Source organism: Alligator mississippiensis, chromosome 3, assembly GCF_030867095.1.
Source record: "Alligator mississippiensis isolate rAllMis1 chromosome 3, rAllMis1, whole genome shotgun sequence".
Taxonomy (NCBI): domain Eukaryota; kingdom Metazoa; phylum Chordata; order Crocodylia; family Alligatoridae; genus Alligator; species Alligator mississippiensis.
Genome location: NC_081826.1, coordinates 213,724,162 through 213,740,703, shown reverse-complemented (window position 1 = coordinate 213,740,703; position 16,542 = coordinate 213,724,162).

Sequence of the window (16,542 nt, the reverse complement as noted above, 5' to 3'; positions counted from 1 at the left end):
GGGAGGGTGAATTAGAACCCCCACCTCCATATCTTGTTCTCTCCCCCCACCTCCAGCTCAGGCTGGGCAGACCCCAGCTGGCAGCTCGCTCCCTCTCCCCACTCCCTTCCTGCAGACAGCCCTGGAGCTGGGAGCAGGCAGGAGGTCTGTGGGAGAGGGGAAGCTCCTCGGCTGCAGACAGGCTCAAACCCCACCCCTCTCCTGACCAGGTGAACATCTGTTGGGTCAGGGTGGTACTCTAACTCATGATGCTTTATGTAAAGTGCCATGAGTTACAGTGGGACCTGAACTTCTGTCAGTAACCTTGGTGTCCACACAGAACAACAAATTGATTTATATTGAACCAGTTCAAAAAAGCACTTGATTTTCCAAGTACACTTTTGAATAATTCCAGGCAGCTTTCAAAAGCAGTTTAAACAGTCTTCTATGTCTATCTGTGTCAGGTTTCAACTGCATTTCACCTGGTCCCTGTGTTCTGTCTGACTCTACCCATTTAATGTAAGTACATGCCCTACCTCCTGGTGTAATTTCCATCACACCACGGCCACGTCTAATAAGTACAATCACTGTTGCCACCATTTTAGTCCCACAGCACCTCCTACATTTGCCACTATTGTCCCATTTGAACTAAACCTGAGAAATCAGCTCCAACTCAGACAGGATGACAAGCCAGAAAATAATTATATTGTGTGAAGATTTTGACATTTTAAAATTTATCGTGTAACTCAAATAAAGCTGCTGAATTGTCAATGGCCTGATAGTAAGGGCACTTATGAGGAATGTGGAAGATTCCAGTTCTTGCTCAACATTATTTAACCACATGTCTTCATCACCAGTGTACTGCTTATTCTGTAAGAGAATCTCTCTCTTTCCCATTTCAGGAAATTTCACTAAAAAATGTTCATCAAAATCAATATGTTCTCGCAAAAGAAAGTTTAGTTTTGATGAAGAGGTGATTTTTCCCTTACAGAAAAAGATTTCATCAAAAACACTTTTAACCAGCCACTTTTTATATGGCATATGGCAGTTCATACCAATACTGTCAGGAATATACGTCTGAAACTAGGTTGCCTTTAACTTTGTGTGAACTTTTACCTTTCTGCCTTACAGCCATTTTGTGCAGTGAGGCACAGATTGTCAGAAGAGACACAGACACTTTTATGACGAGCAAAAATGGGCAAAATGCTTCTTACAGTACTAATGGGAGTCACATGGTGTGACACCAGGTAGCCTTGTTACTCCTCTTTAACTATACAACTAGGTTCCTGAAAACCATGCTTATTGTGCACAGGGATATATTTAAGAAAGCTGAGCACACCTTCAGTAACATTATCGCTTTTTCTAGTTTATCTCTGCCACTATATAAATTTAAATTAAACTGTTGTGTATCTCTTATATCCATATAAGCAAGGAAAATCATTACACAAAACCAACTTTTCAGCAAGACAATGGTATATGTCCTTTGTGTAAGGTAAGAATTCTTGCAGTGCACATGGAGAACATTATAAAACTAGAGCATAAATCAGTTGTAAAGTTTCTTAGAGAGACAGAGAAGCAAAATAAATTGTGTTTTCTACTATCTGTACTGAGTTCTGAGAACAAAATGACTGCTAAACACTGCAGAGAAAGTAAGTGCTTAATCTGTGGTATCAATTTAAAAAAATGGTTTATATCTATATACATAAGGATTATCAATGCTTATCACTCACACAGCATACCATATATACAAAAATACTTAAATCATTATGTTAATCTTCAATAACTCAGAGTTCAGGGAAGAGCAGCAAAAATGAGCAAGAAAATGAGAATATAGAATGCTAAACTTGTATATTTTGTCTAGGTGACCAATGAAGGATTTAAGTATTTGTAAAGTATAATCAGCAGAGTGGAAGAGACAAAGTTTAGTGCAGCATACAGAAATGAAACAGGATTCAAGTTAGAAGAAAATTTAATCAGAATATACTGATTATTAAACCAAGACTGGGGGAAAACTGACTATATATATTTTAAGGAATAATGATATGCTGTCAAGATAGACTAAATACAGGGTTGAGTCAGACAGATTAGGCTGGTTTGCTGGAACTAAGTCTCCTGCTAGGATACCTGAAATGATTTGGAGAAATGTTGTTGTTTCTAGCATACTGGACTTCCCTGAGCAAATACTGGCATCCTAATTTCCTGAGCTGATGTCAATATAATTTGACAAATCAGTTTGTCTGAACCTAGGAACCATTTGACCACCATGGCTAAATCTGTGCTGTATTACCTAGAATACTGATGTTTCTAACACTTTTTACTCACGAATGAATTTATGCAGTGTTTCAATTCTCCCACACCACCCTATTATTCTGAACCTAAAAAACTGAGCCTGTCCAAAAATGAGCTTGTCAAAGTCAGCCTTTAAATGTAGCTTCTTTTCTTTCAAATTCTTAGTATTTGTAATACAGGCAACCCCCGCTTAGTGCTCTTAATTGGTTCCTGAAAAACCAAGTGTTAAGTGAAATGAGCGTTAAGTGAAACCGAAAGTATTTGACAACCCAAGATGGCAACCACAAGCATTATAACAAAACTTGCTGAGCGCTAAGTGAAATCAGGTATCAATTTAAAATGAGCGTTATAGCGAAATAGCGCTAAGTGAAACAGTGTTAAGCGGGGGTTGCCTGTACAGTCTTCTAACCTGCCAAGACAAATGCCATTTACAAGAGATACAAAAATATATTTGAATTACTTGGGACAAAGTGATTTCATAATTATAGAATCCTTAAATTTTTCTTCCATTTCTGATACAACCAATTTCAACAACAAGCACAGGTGGTACAGATGTCAGGACATGTGGGACAAGGCAACTGCAAGTCTTGAGGAAAAGGTAAGTGATCTGCCAGAACCACCTATAATATACTACCTATTGGTGTCTAGTTCTGACCACACTGTTGTAAAAGGACTGCTCTGAGGAGGCATCCACTGACAACTTGATTCTGTATTTATTGTCAGAAGTATCGCAAGGATGAGGCATCTTTAATTAATGCCTTCAGTCACTTTTCTCAAGCAAATTTTTTTTGTACTCTTTTTAAAAACATAGAATCATAGAAAAGTAGGGCTGGAAGAGATCTGAGGAATTCATTTAGTCCAATTTCCTCTTCAAAGCAGGATCATTCCTGACTACACCACCCCAATAAAGTGTCTATCTAACCTGCTCTTGAAATCTTCCAAGAATGGAGATTCCATAACCTCTCCCAGTATCCTGTAGTGAAACAGCCTCATAGTGAAAACATTCTTCCTAATATCCAACCTACATTTCCCTTCCGGCAATTTGAGACTGTGCCTTGTCCTGTCCCTTGCAGCCATAGAGTCTATCACCATTCTCTGTATAACCATCCTTCAGATAGTTGAATAAGCACTATCATATCTGCCTCTCCCCCTTCCTTCCCCCCCATCTCTTCTCCAGGCTAAGTAGTCCAAGCTTTTTCAGCCTTTCCTCATAAGTCATGTTTCCAGGACCTCTAATCATTTTTGTTACTCTCTGCTAGAATCTAAATGGTCCATGTCTTTCTTGAAAAGTAGTGTCCAAAACTGGACATAATACTCCAGGTAAACCCTCACTATGGCCAAATAGAGCAGAAGGATCATTTCCCTTGAGTTGAAAGTGATACTTCTGTTAATACAGTCCACTGCGTTATTGGCTTTATTTTGCAACAAGAGTACACTGTTGGCACACACCCACCTTATGGTCCTTATAACACTCAGTCCATTTTGTAGCCTAGTCAATCATTTCCAAGTGTCTATTTATACATGTGATTGTTCTGTCCCAAGTACAGGACTTTGCATTTGTCCTGAGTGAATTTCAATCAATCATTTCAGACCACTTCTCTAGTTTATCAAGGTCATTCTGAACCCTAATCCTACCTTCCACAATGTCTGTAACTCCACCCAATTTGGCATCATCTGCAAATTTGCTAAGCACACACTTAAACTCATCTTCGAAATCACTATTTAAGATGTTAAACCTAAACACACAACAGGGAAGGTTTGCAGTGGCCACATCACTGCCACATTGTATCGATCACTACAGCTTTTACCCTAAGCATGCCACTAGATCTATCATCTATAGCCAAGCTCTATGTTACAACCATACCTGCTCTCATTCCACTGGCTGGGATGAACACCTTAAGGATCTGGAGCTGGTATTCCTACAATTATAATACAATCCCAAAACTTTGGCCACTCAAATCAACAAAGCCAGACTCAGGCCTCTCTCCAAACTGCTACAATACTAAGCCCTGGACATATAATTGATGACCTCCAACCCCTCCTGGAAAAGGATGATAGTTTCAAGGTAGTCATACCCCAACTTCAAATGTTGTCACTCAAGAAATAGAGTAACTCCCATCACCAAAGCATCAGGTCTTGCAATAGACCTAAGTGCATGCTGTGCCCCCACAACAATACAAATTACTTCATCACTAGACTGCAGAAGGAGTATAACATCCAATGTTCATTCACCTGCAATGTTATATAAGCTGTCCCCTGATTACAGTGCCTCTCTGCCTTAGGAGTAATGGGTTACCTTTTATGGCCCCTTTGTTCCTATGGATTATTCACTTGTTTGTCTCTCTCAGCTCTGTCCCTTCCTCTCCTTCCACCTTTTATATTCAGATCACTCATTCTACTTTATATACTGCACTATGCACATACTTGCACAGTATCACAGTATCAGAAGTGAGCATGAAAGCTCTCTCTATGTATGTATGTATATCTTATTTAGTTAGTCTGTAAGGTGCTAGCCTGCCTTCAGACTAACACAGATAACTACCTCTTTCCAATATTAAACACTACCAGATGCAGGACAGACCCCTGGAGAAGACCACTCAATTCCTCCTCCCTTCTAGACATTGAACTATTGACAACTATTCTTTGAGCAAGATGATCCAACCAGTAGCATACCCATCTTACAGTACTTTCATCCTGACTGTATTACCTTAGTTTATTAATGTAAATGGCATAGAAGACAGTGTCAGAGGCCTTGATAAAATTAAAGTCTCTCTTTAAGTTTCATTTTTGTTAAGCACAGCTATCTTTAGAGTCGTGTAGCACAGTATCACAGTTAACACCCTCTGCCTGAGGTAACTGAACATTCTTAAAATGATCAAGTGCTCAGAACAAGCTATTATCAGAGATAATACTATCTTCTGAACATCTTCTATTGTGCTGGCACCTATTCATCGTAGATAAAGAGTGAAGTATTGTTAAAGGGCAAAATTCTGATTAGCTAACTAGGCGCATAAAGGCACATCTATATCTCAAGCAATTAATTCCAGGCAGAACAGCAAGGCATATGCCAAGGCTAGGTGCTTCCTATTGGTTTGTTCTAGACCACTCCTCATGCAGTGTCTGGGTTTTATAAGATACCATTAGAGACATCCAAACGCTCTCTGTTGATTAGACACTAAACCCTGCTTCTTTGAGTAATCCTGTCGGGCTAATCACCTAATTTTTAGGCATGCCAAGGGCTAAACTGGAGATACATAAAAGCCTATTCTGGAGTCTGCTTAGACTTTCTGCAGCTGCCTTCCACATTACAAGAGAATTTCAGTTCTACTAGGGCTTTTAACGGCCCCACAGTAAATTAGCCTGGGCAGAACTCCATGCTGGTGTAGTTAGATCCCCTACCAGTACCCAAGGTAGCTCATTTAAAGTCACTGCACTACCAGAATTTAGATATAAGCAAAGCCAAAACTACTTTCCTGACTGCAAAAGCAAACCTAAATCCTGCTTTTATTTTCCTATTAACATGGTTGTATGAGCTATAAACCATATATGAATATATTGTCGTTTTCTCTTCTTTCCATTCTGAGCAGACATTTAGAAATATACAACAACTTTGTTCTTAGAACACTCTACTAAAGAGTAGTCTTGTCATTTTCAGCATCCTGCTTGTTCATCTGCTTTGATCTTCTGAACAACAGATGTGTAGGTGGGAAAGAGGTGCCCTTCTGTCATAAATAGGAATATGCTATGCAACCACAGGACTAGATTCACTGGTAGTCTATTTCTGCTTTCTATTGATAAACCAAGGAGGAGAAGCCTTAAGCCAAACCCTGATGATTAGTAAAACTGAATTATTTGCATTGCTAAATCAACAATAACACACCAGCAAATCTGGCCCAAGGCTGGTAGATTTTACATTTGAAATAACAGGGAGGCTGGGTGACACCCAGGCATCTCAGTCAGAAGGGGCCGAGACAAACCTTTGCTTTCTTTGCCTGTAGGTTTATACCTCTTGAGTTTCATTTAGAATCTGGGAGGTAAGACAAAACTCAAACATCATGTTAAAAGCCTCAGAGTTTAACCCACAAAACAGTCTGGTCTAATTGAATTTCTAAGCCAATACCTAACTGGACCTGACCAGAATTTAAAATTTGTAATGAAACTGGAAGTCAGGGTAACTTTTTTGCAGCATCATCTACATGCTTCAAAACAACAAATTAAGCTTCATCACAGCATATTGGGTCAATGTCATTCCTAATATAAACTTTTCCTAACATAAAATTCACTGCCCTCAGTAGTATTGAACCAAGTTTGATTTTAGGCCAAGTTAATCAGTTTAATTTTATTCTTGATAAAGCCACTTTGAAGAGTTGACAGGAAATTGGATCAGGCATTGCTATCCTGGCTGGAAACAAGGAGTGTAAAGCCCCAAAGGTAACACTTCTCACACAGCTATGGAAGGCTGCTAAAGCTTTAAATGAGCAAAAGTGATAGCCTTATGCTCTATGAACTGTATGCTTACAGCTGTGTTCATCCTGTATACTAGCTGTAGATGTGTTTTGCACTTCTTGTGCCTCATTGGGAGGTAAAAGATTGCATATATTGCTCCAGCAAACAAATTATGACAGCACTGTAGGAAGACCACCCTCCCCAGATCATGAGTGACAGAAAGGAGAGTTGAGTAACATTGTTAGGGATGCTTTGCATTCAACTGTACCCTCCCAGAGGATATGCAAGTTTTATTTATAAGCTGTTTCCTTTCTAGGCAACATTTTTAAGTGACTCGTGTGTGGCAGAACCCAAGCCTAAAGACCTTTCACAAACAAGATGAGACATTTGAGAAGAGAATAGGAAGTGACTTTATTTTTTATTTTAACAAAGCCAATGCAAAGGAACATCTCTTCAAAAGACCTCTGTGGGCCACTCTCTCAAAAAAAGGCCTGCAACCAAATAAGCAAAAGAAGAAAGACATCTTTTTTAAATTTCTTCCTTCTGGAGACAGATAACTCTGTTCTCTCCACACAGCAGTAACACTCTCTGGCAGTCTGACTTCTTTATATATTGTTCTGAAAACTGGGTGCAGCTGACCCTGCCTTGGAGCTCCTCAGGCAACTCTCATGGGTCATATTTCTCTAGTTTCAAAAACCCTTCAACATATGTTAGTCATAACAGAAATATACAGATCGCAAATTAAAATAACCAAAAAACCCAATGGGGAGAAATTTGTTTTCCACCACTGAAAACAGGAAAACAAAGCATACAGGTTTCTCACAAATCTCCACCTAAGTGCAATAACAGATTTGTAAAAGTCATGCGGCATTATAGCAGCATTTTAAATCAAACTCACTCACCTTTTGTCCACTTCTTGGTACTAAGAGTTCCACAGAAAGATTTATGTAATTGAATCCTAATTTCTGTAGACAATGAAGAGGAGATGATTTTACAAGACTATTTTAAAATGCTTCTGTATATGACCTTTCTATTATGCCTGATTACATAAGCCAAACTATGAAAAGATCTAGATAAATAGTGCTGGCACGAAAGAGAACACTACTTTTATTCTGTCACAAACCTTCAGCAGGCAGTCCAACCACAGATGGTATTAGTAAAAATTAAACATCAGATGGAATAAAGTGAACACAGGCCACAGGCTGAAAATTAGTCCTTTCTATTGACAACTGCATCTCAACATAATTCTAAATTGTCACAAAGATGAGGATTATTTATTATGTGTTTTAGAGCTTGGCATTGTAGAGTAACAGCTCATTCCTGCTATGGGAAGCCTGTAAAACGATAGTCAGAAAGTGAAAAGTCTGAGTGGAGTAGGGCAGGAATGGGTGCAAGAGCAAAAAAAAATCCCCTTGCTTTTATAGCCATGCAATTATAACCACGGCAGTAGGAGCAATTGGAAGTTTCCCCCTACCCCTATGCACGGCAACCACCCTGGGCACCCACCACATTGTCACACTGCTGGCAGTGGGCCATTAAAGCAATCTGTGGTTATCTGAATCACCTTGGTAGTCTATCTTTACTTGTTAAGTGTTAATAGTGAAGAATAAAATTAAGTGGTATGCATTTGTCTTTGTCAACATTGTTATAGTTATATTTCCAAGAGGATGCAATACAGTGTTAGCTGGTAGAAAGGATTGTTCTGTGACTACAAGCCAACACAGAGATACGTGTTCAAATTCTGGTTCCGTTGAATATTTCTTTTGTAATTGTGTCCAAGTAAATATTCTAGGCCAGTTCCTATTCTACCCATTAAGCACCTAAATATGATACAACTCCCTGAAAATTCATTAATGCATGTGTTCTTGTTACATACTGGGTGCGTCTACACATTCATTAATGCACCATAATTACAGCACATTAAGTTTATTACCTGTAATAACAGGTACTAACAATGCACTGTAATCAGTGCTACTGTGCATTAGCACAGATGAACACTTTTTACATGGTGTTAATATGCATTACACTATATCTAATGAACATTACATAGTTTTTGCCAGCTGCGTTAATGCGTAGTAAAATTAGTTCTCTGTGCATTAAGCATCTCATGTAGATGTGTCCACTGTTATCTTAGCCTCAAGGGGTGCCTATATAAGAGTGCCAAGGCTGCCACAATGCACTGGAATTCCAGTGCATCTGAGCAGACTTGATTAACTGAGTCTGCTGGAGCGTGGCAATTGCTGTGCTCCAGCAGGCTCCTACAACTCATGTATTAGCATCCTTGCACTTAAAAATGGTGGTGGGGGTGCTTGAACTAAAGCTTGTTTGATGAGTTTTAGTTCAAGCGCCCCCATTGCCCTTTTAAAGTGAGGGGACACTGCTACAGGAGATGCAGTGGCACTTTAATAAAGTATGTGTAAAAGTACCCAAGAGTAAATTTAAAAAAAGCAGCGAGGAAACAGAGTACCTACCCACCATTTCTATTAACATCTGAGCAGAGGGAAAAAGTATTGCACTTGGCCACCTATATCTGCTTAGGCACTTAACTGTTGAAATAGTCTGAGCCTAATTCCTTTATATAAAGGAGGTGTCAGCTGATTTCTATTAGATTGTAGGCTTGTATGAACTATTTAGGCTTGTATCATTCCTATTTAGATTGTAGGCTATGGAACATTTCTTACTACATGTTGTACAATGCCAAGCATAATGGTTCTCCAATGTTAACTGTATAAAAGTAATGAATAATCCTTGGATTTATGGCAATTTAGATTTATGTTAGGATGCAGTCAAACATTATTAGAAGGAAAGTCTTAAAAAACAAATACAAAATTATACTTTTTATATTGTAATCCTCTTCCATCCCATCAGATTTGCCAGTGCTTAGTATTGCAAAAAATATTTTTGGCATAATCTCTTGATAGTCTAACAGTTATGAAGAGTCCTGGTAAAGCTTTGACAAGGCTACTTACTCTCTTCAGTTAAGTACAGACAGTAAAAAAGCCTGAGGCTGAATCAATTCAATCTCCACAGGTTAGTCTAAGCTACATAGATTGAACAGATAAGCAAGTGAACAGACATTCACTTTTGATTCCGGAAATGCAGCTACATGACTGCAGTGGCACAAGTCAGAAGCCAGGGGGTGATAGAGCATGCTTCCCTGCTGGGATAGAGCAGACAGCTTGGGCCAAAGCTAGCCCCCCGCCCTGCAAGGGAGGGGGAAGAGTTTGTAGGAGGTGTGCAAAGCATCTTGGGATGCTGGGGGACTGAGTTAACTTGAATCTGGAGGGGATCAGGGACAGAAGTTCAATAAACCAATTTAACCTAAAGTTAAATAGAAGTTCAATAAACCAATTTAACCTAAATAAGATACTACATCCATCCAAGTTTATCTTAAACCAGTTTCAGTCACTTTGAAAATGATTTGTGTGCAACAATTTCTGTTGTGTTGCAGATTTGAACTGATTTCCAACCACTTATACCTGTTTGTGTGCAATTTCTGTCCCCAGCCTTCTAGATTAAATGGTCTATTAAGAAAACACTACTAGGGTTTTCTTGGCTTCGGTTTTTAAAAAGATGAAGAAAGGTGCTTGGATTAGGTGTGTGCAAACCCATCAATACTTCGTGCTATGCATGTTTACTAGCATTTACAATGTTTGTGTGTTTTCCTAACAGATTTGTTTTTATGAATTAATATTGGATTGAAGACTGATGCCTGGAGTTTCAGCCAGCCATACAAAGATCTTTTATTGAAATTAGTGGGAGTTTATACACAATTTTCGTTCCTACACAGAACGCATATCTTACACATCATTTAATTTAAACATAAGCCTACCTTGCAAATGTTATAGATGCCTTGGTATTGCACCTTTCCACATAGGTGAATTTCACCGAGGGAAAAAATTTTCAGGATTGGGTCTTTTTACATTAATATTGGCATGAGTGAGACAGGATTGCCTTTATTTTGTGTTCAGTCCTTGGTTTCTATTGAGAGTCTGCCCTTGGATGTGTTATTATTCTATTTTATATGATATACCATGTCAGGAAGCCAGAAGTCCTTCGTATGTAGAGAAATATATAAATTATTATTTATAAGAATTCTTCCTTTGTGAAGGGAAACAATTTCCTCCAGAAAATACCTACTAGGGTTGATGATGAAATATTACAAAATGCCCACTAGAACTAGTTGCTCGTCTTTCATACATTTCACACATGCACAAATGCACTGCTTTTGCTGCATAATTTTACTGACTGCAAAACTTATGTTTAATTTTTGTGGGAGAGATGAAGATGTTTGGAAACTAAGCTTGTTTGCTTTTGCTTAAACCAACAGGAATGTAATTTTTCAGCAGCAGTGCAAAATTCCCCACCCCCGAATCAGGTTTCAACTGGGTATAGGCTCTTTTCAAATTAAACATAAACATTCAAGGACGTACTAAAATCAGTTAGGCCAATAATACCAGCTCACCATCTGGGCCACTATCTCACATTTAAAGCATGGCTTCATCTGTAAATTTGTTGCTAAAATGACTATGTGGTTCTATCCTACACCACTTGTATTATGATAGTATCATGGAAAATTAGGGTTGAAAAGGACCTCAGGAGGTCATCTAGTCCAACCTCCTGCTCAAAGCAGGGCCATCCCCAAACATATCATCCCAGCCAAAACTTTGTCTAGCCAAGTCTTAAAAACATCCAAGGATGGATTATCTTAGACCTGATCTATAATAGTTAATTTCAATTAGTGAAATTAAGGCAAATTTAAATCAGCCTAGTTATACCAACTTCTCTAATGTAGACAAGCTCTAAGCCCACAGTCAGATTCACACAGTCACATCTCTGTGTTTATTTGTGGCCCCTTCACAGTCAATGAGATTCTGATTTAGTGGGTGCATCTACACGAGACACTACATAGCAGTAGTTTATCACTACAGCAACATAGCATTGGTGGGCACTAACCATGATGCCACCACTACGTCACAGCAATGAGGTACTGTGCAGTAGCTTGTTGCTATGGCAATGTAGGGTACAATGTACAAGTGGGTACTGCACAGTCGTTTATTATTTGCTAAAGCACTTGCGTAGTACCAACTTCACAGTCAGGGGCATGTGTAGACAGCTACTATAGATGCACCCACTATAGATATATATTCTTGTGCCTTAGCCTTCATATTTTGGCCTTTAGATCTTTATGCACAGGTATAATTTTGCACGTGTGAACATTCCTAGTAAATCTAAGTGATATAGTTACATGTAATAAAGTTACTCATATGCAGAAGTGTACAGAATAATCAGTTTATTAAATATTTATTTATAATATGTAGGGTGGAAAAGTGTGTTATCACAGAAGGCTTCAATCTGAGTGACGCATCCTGAGATGTACCAGTGTTGAAATATACCCAGAATTTCTAAACAGCATTAAGGACAATTTCTGAGCTCAAAATGTGTTGCAAACAATACAGGGGAAATACATATATTCTAGACCTCATCTTGACAGGTGAAGTGGAATTGATCACAGAACTAGAAATTACTGGTAGTTCTAGTTAAATACAAGAGATGTACTTGTTAGGTACAACTGACTGAATTGTTTTTTGTTATGTGCAAACAAAATAAAGCATCAAGTATATTTGGGGCTTCAAGAGGGCCAGTTTCACAAAGCTGAAAGTGATTGTGATCAGTTGGAAGAAACAGTTTAAACAGAAAGAACGTGGAAGATCATTTGGAATTACTTTAGAACAGTTTTATAGATACCCCAAAAGTCATAACCCTGCCATCATAAAAGATGGCCATCCTGGATAATTAAGCCAGCCTGAATTAGTAGAGAAGAAAAGGCAGCTTGTAAAAAACATTAGAAAACAATAGAGTAAAAGTTCAAGAAACAGGAAGTTGCACTGTAGAAAGTATACAAGGGAACTATAAAAAATAGATATGAAAGCGAAAGGATACAAGGAGAAATTCAGGCCCAGAAGAGATGGCAATAGGAAGGAATCATTATGTATATTATAAATAAAAAGAATTCTAACAATAATTCTGGTCCACTACACTATAGAAAAAGTGGAATTCACAATTCAGAAATGGCAGAAGTTTCAATAAATAGTTTCCTTCTATATTTGGGACAAAGCCAGATGATGAAGTCAAATCACAGAATGAGGATTTATTTATTTATAAGCCGCCCACCACAGAAAAAAAGAAGCTTATAGCAGTTTACAATAGAAAACAAGATAAATTATAAAAACAGTAAAACATTAAAGTAGTATAGCAAGTAATAAACAACAAAAACCTCAAATAATAACCCCAACTGCTCCTCCTCACGCCCCTCCATGCCCCCCAAAAGCCTGCCCAAATAAAATGTCTCAAAATGCTTCAGACAAGGTTCCTTGGGTGAATCTGATATCTTTTATTAGACCAACCCAAATAGTTGGAAAATAATTATTAAGCAAACTTTCGGGTTCAAAAACCCTCAAAATGCTTCATGAAGATGTCCAGGTTTGGGCTCCGACAGGCCAAAAGAGGGAGGGAGTTCCAGAGCTGAGGCATGACTATCAGGAATGCCCACCCATATGTTTTCACTGAAAGAACAGGATGGGCAGATGGTACTTGCAGGAGGTTGCTCTCCTCTGACCTTAGGGACTGTAATGGAACATAAGGGAAAAGTCAGTCCTAGCAACTCGCAAGGTTGCTAAAAAGTAGCTATGCATTATGCAAGTCAGACATTTCAAAGCTACAGGGTCTGGATTATTTGTATCCCTTCTAGCTTTATAATCATTGATGTTAAGGGTTCAGAGGGTTGAGGTGTCATGCAGTATCAAAATCAGAGATCTGAAAGGAATCCCAAGGGTCATGGTCCAACCCCCTGCACAAATGCAGAATGCCCTATTTCTATGCTATCACTATCCTCTTGAAAAAATTCAGTTATGGAGATTTCACAGCTTCCCAGGAAGCTTGTTCCACTGTCCAACTGTTCTGAAAATGAGGGAGTTTGTTTTTTTTTCTTTGAGATGTGACCTAAACCTGCTTTGCTGCAACTTAAATCCATTGCTTCATGTCTGCCTTCTGGAGCAAGGAACAGCAGTTGTTTTCCCTCTTGTGGCAGCATTTCAAACATTTAAACATTTCTGTCATGTCCTGCCTGAATCTCATTCACTCCAAACTGAACATACCTATTTCAGCCTTTCCTCAGACAGCTAGCAGCCAATCCCTTTATCATCTTCATCACTCACTTCTGGATCCTTTCCAGTTTATCCACCTCCTTATATTCCAGTGCCAAAACAACTATGCACATTACTCCAGCTGAGGCCCAACCAGTGGTGAGTAGAGTAGTATTATCACCTCCCATGTTTTACAGACAATACGCCTGTTAATGCAACCCAAACTTGTTTTTTTTGGTGACTGCATCTCATTTTTGGCTCATGTGGTACACTAAAAGCCCCAGATCCTCAGCAGTGCTGTTGCCTAGCTAATTACGTCCCATTCTGTATTTGTTCATTTGATTTCTCATATAACCTAATGATAGCTTTGTTTTTACTATGCTATAGAATTCAACTGTAAAAAAAAAAAAGAGATAGCAATAAGAGCGAGGATGTGAACTATAAATCCAGCACATTGCTTTATTTTATTTAAAATGCATTCCTTTACAGTGTCCTATGTGCATAAACAGCACATGCATAATTTATAAAAGCCATTATCAAAATTAGTTGTTAAGTGTTAACTAATATTTAGTTTCACAACTAGTGCTAGCTGCAAAATTTTCATCATAAAAATTCAACCTATAGTCACATAGAAACAAAAACAAACCTCAATATCTCCCCCCACCAGCTCAAAAAACAGCTGGGATTTTCAAAAAAATATATTAGTGATTTGGGAGCAAAAATCCCATTGATTTTCATTTTGAAAAATCTCCACCTAAGAAAACAACTCAGTTTTGTATCTGAGAGACAACAAACATGGGCTTTGTACAATCAAAAACAACAAATTCCAAAGCCGAGGGCCCTGCATTGGAAATATCCTTTTCCCCACACTTCATATAGAAATGCAGCAGCTGATCTAAAAGGGGCTTGGAGCCAGATTGCAGATAGTGAAAGACAGTTAATTCCATGTTCCCACACTGTTAAGAGTAGGCACAGGAGTGAGAGATGGGGGCTGGAGGTTCAACAAGATTTTCTACAATTTATTTATTCATCTGCTAAAATTCAGGGTCCCATTTCCAATTGAGAGTGAAGCAGTCTGGGAGACCTTTGCTTTTTTTAACTTCATGCAACATGAAATTTTCCATTCTGTATTTCCAGGTCACAGCATACTGCTGCTTCCTATATATTTGGCCAGCACCAAGAACTAAAGCACTCCAGTAGGTGAAAAGTACCGTAATTAATTCACAAATGCAATAGACAAACATAAGAGGGCTGTAGATATGCTTACAAAAAAGGAGTCCAAGATGAACATTTACTGTTTCTTAACCAATACATATTTGCCTTGTGTTGTTTATTCTGTTCTCCAGCCTTACTGGAACATTTCAGGCATCGCTGAATAATGATGAGCTTATATGCAGATGGGTTCCTAGAATCTCATCACAGCATAGGTTGATAATAATGTAGTGAAATAAACATATCTCTATGAGCATCAAGAGAGTTCTAGGTCTTTCTTTTGTTCCTGAATTCTTTTGTTTCCTTTCATCCATCTTTCAGTACAACGAGTGATAAACCAGGGAGTTTTACTTTAATGCCAGCCATCTGTGTCACATACACTGTAACCTAATTAAAAGCAATTGCATCTTGGGTCCTGATTTGATTTAATTCATCTCCAGAGTTATTTATGCAGCTGAAGTACACTTCATATTTCATTCATTTAAACTTAATTAAGGATGCACTATTATACAAAAGTTTTAATATTTCTCAAATTAAAAATTTTAATCTTGATAAGCCTTATAGTGTTGTAATATCTTTAAATATTTAAAGATTTGTTATTATGCAGTTCTGCTGAATGGAGGGATTGTATGTGTCACAAGTTATTTTAATTTCCTCCTGCAAAACAAAATACTCCAGATGGTTTAAAACACTGAAAATGGTTTTATCTTGGGGCCTTTTACCAAAAAGATATGGTCATCATTTTACAAAGAGTCACTTTGTGCAAAATGCAGCACATTTTTATTACTTATTTCTTTGGACTGGTTAATGCAGTGGGCCATTCTAGCACCAGGGAAAACTGTTTTTAATCTCTCTAAAGCCTTCCTTGTAACATGGCTTATATTTGCAGGTCACAGCAGCATAACTGACAGACGGTCGGATTTGACACGTAACAGGAATAAATAGAAGCCTTAAGTTACTAAGGACAACAATTTTAAAACTTAACATTCTAAAGTTGGGCACCTAAATCCATATTTAATGTATCTACTGGCCTGGTTTTAAGAAGTAAGGAGCTTTAACATCAATAGATGATGTAGGTTCTATGCCCAAATTTACAAGCACATGCTCAAATATTTTATCCCAACTTTTCATAAATATCTTTCCCCCAGTGAATTTTAAGAATAGGATATGCATATCTCTTTCTGAGGCCACTCCTCATTTGTACATACTTTGCACTCAGTCACCCTCTGAAAATCTTACCACAAGATTGCCTCCTTCCTAATTCAAAATGAACATATACAAACATTAAACTAGGCTCATTGGGGGGAGGGGATGATGAGGGAGGGGGAAGCCGTGGACCACCAAACCATGTGGCACCCACTAGGACAGCCCAGCCTGAAGAAGGAGAACATCGGGAACCTGCAATCCATGGGGCGGCCAGCAGTACACCACAGGTAAGCAATAAGCAGGTAAGCAATAAGGGGCCCTTTGG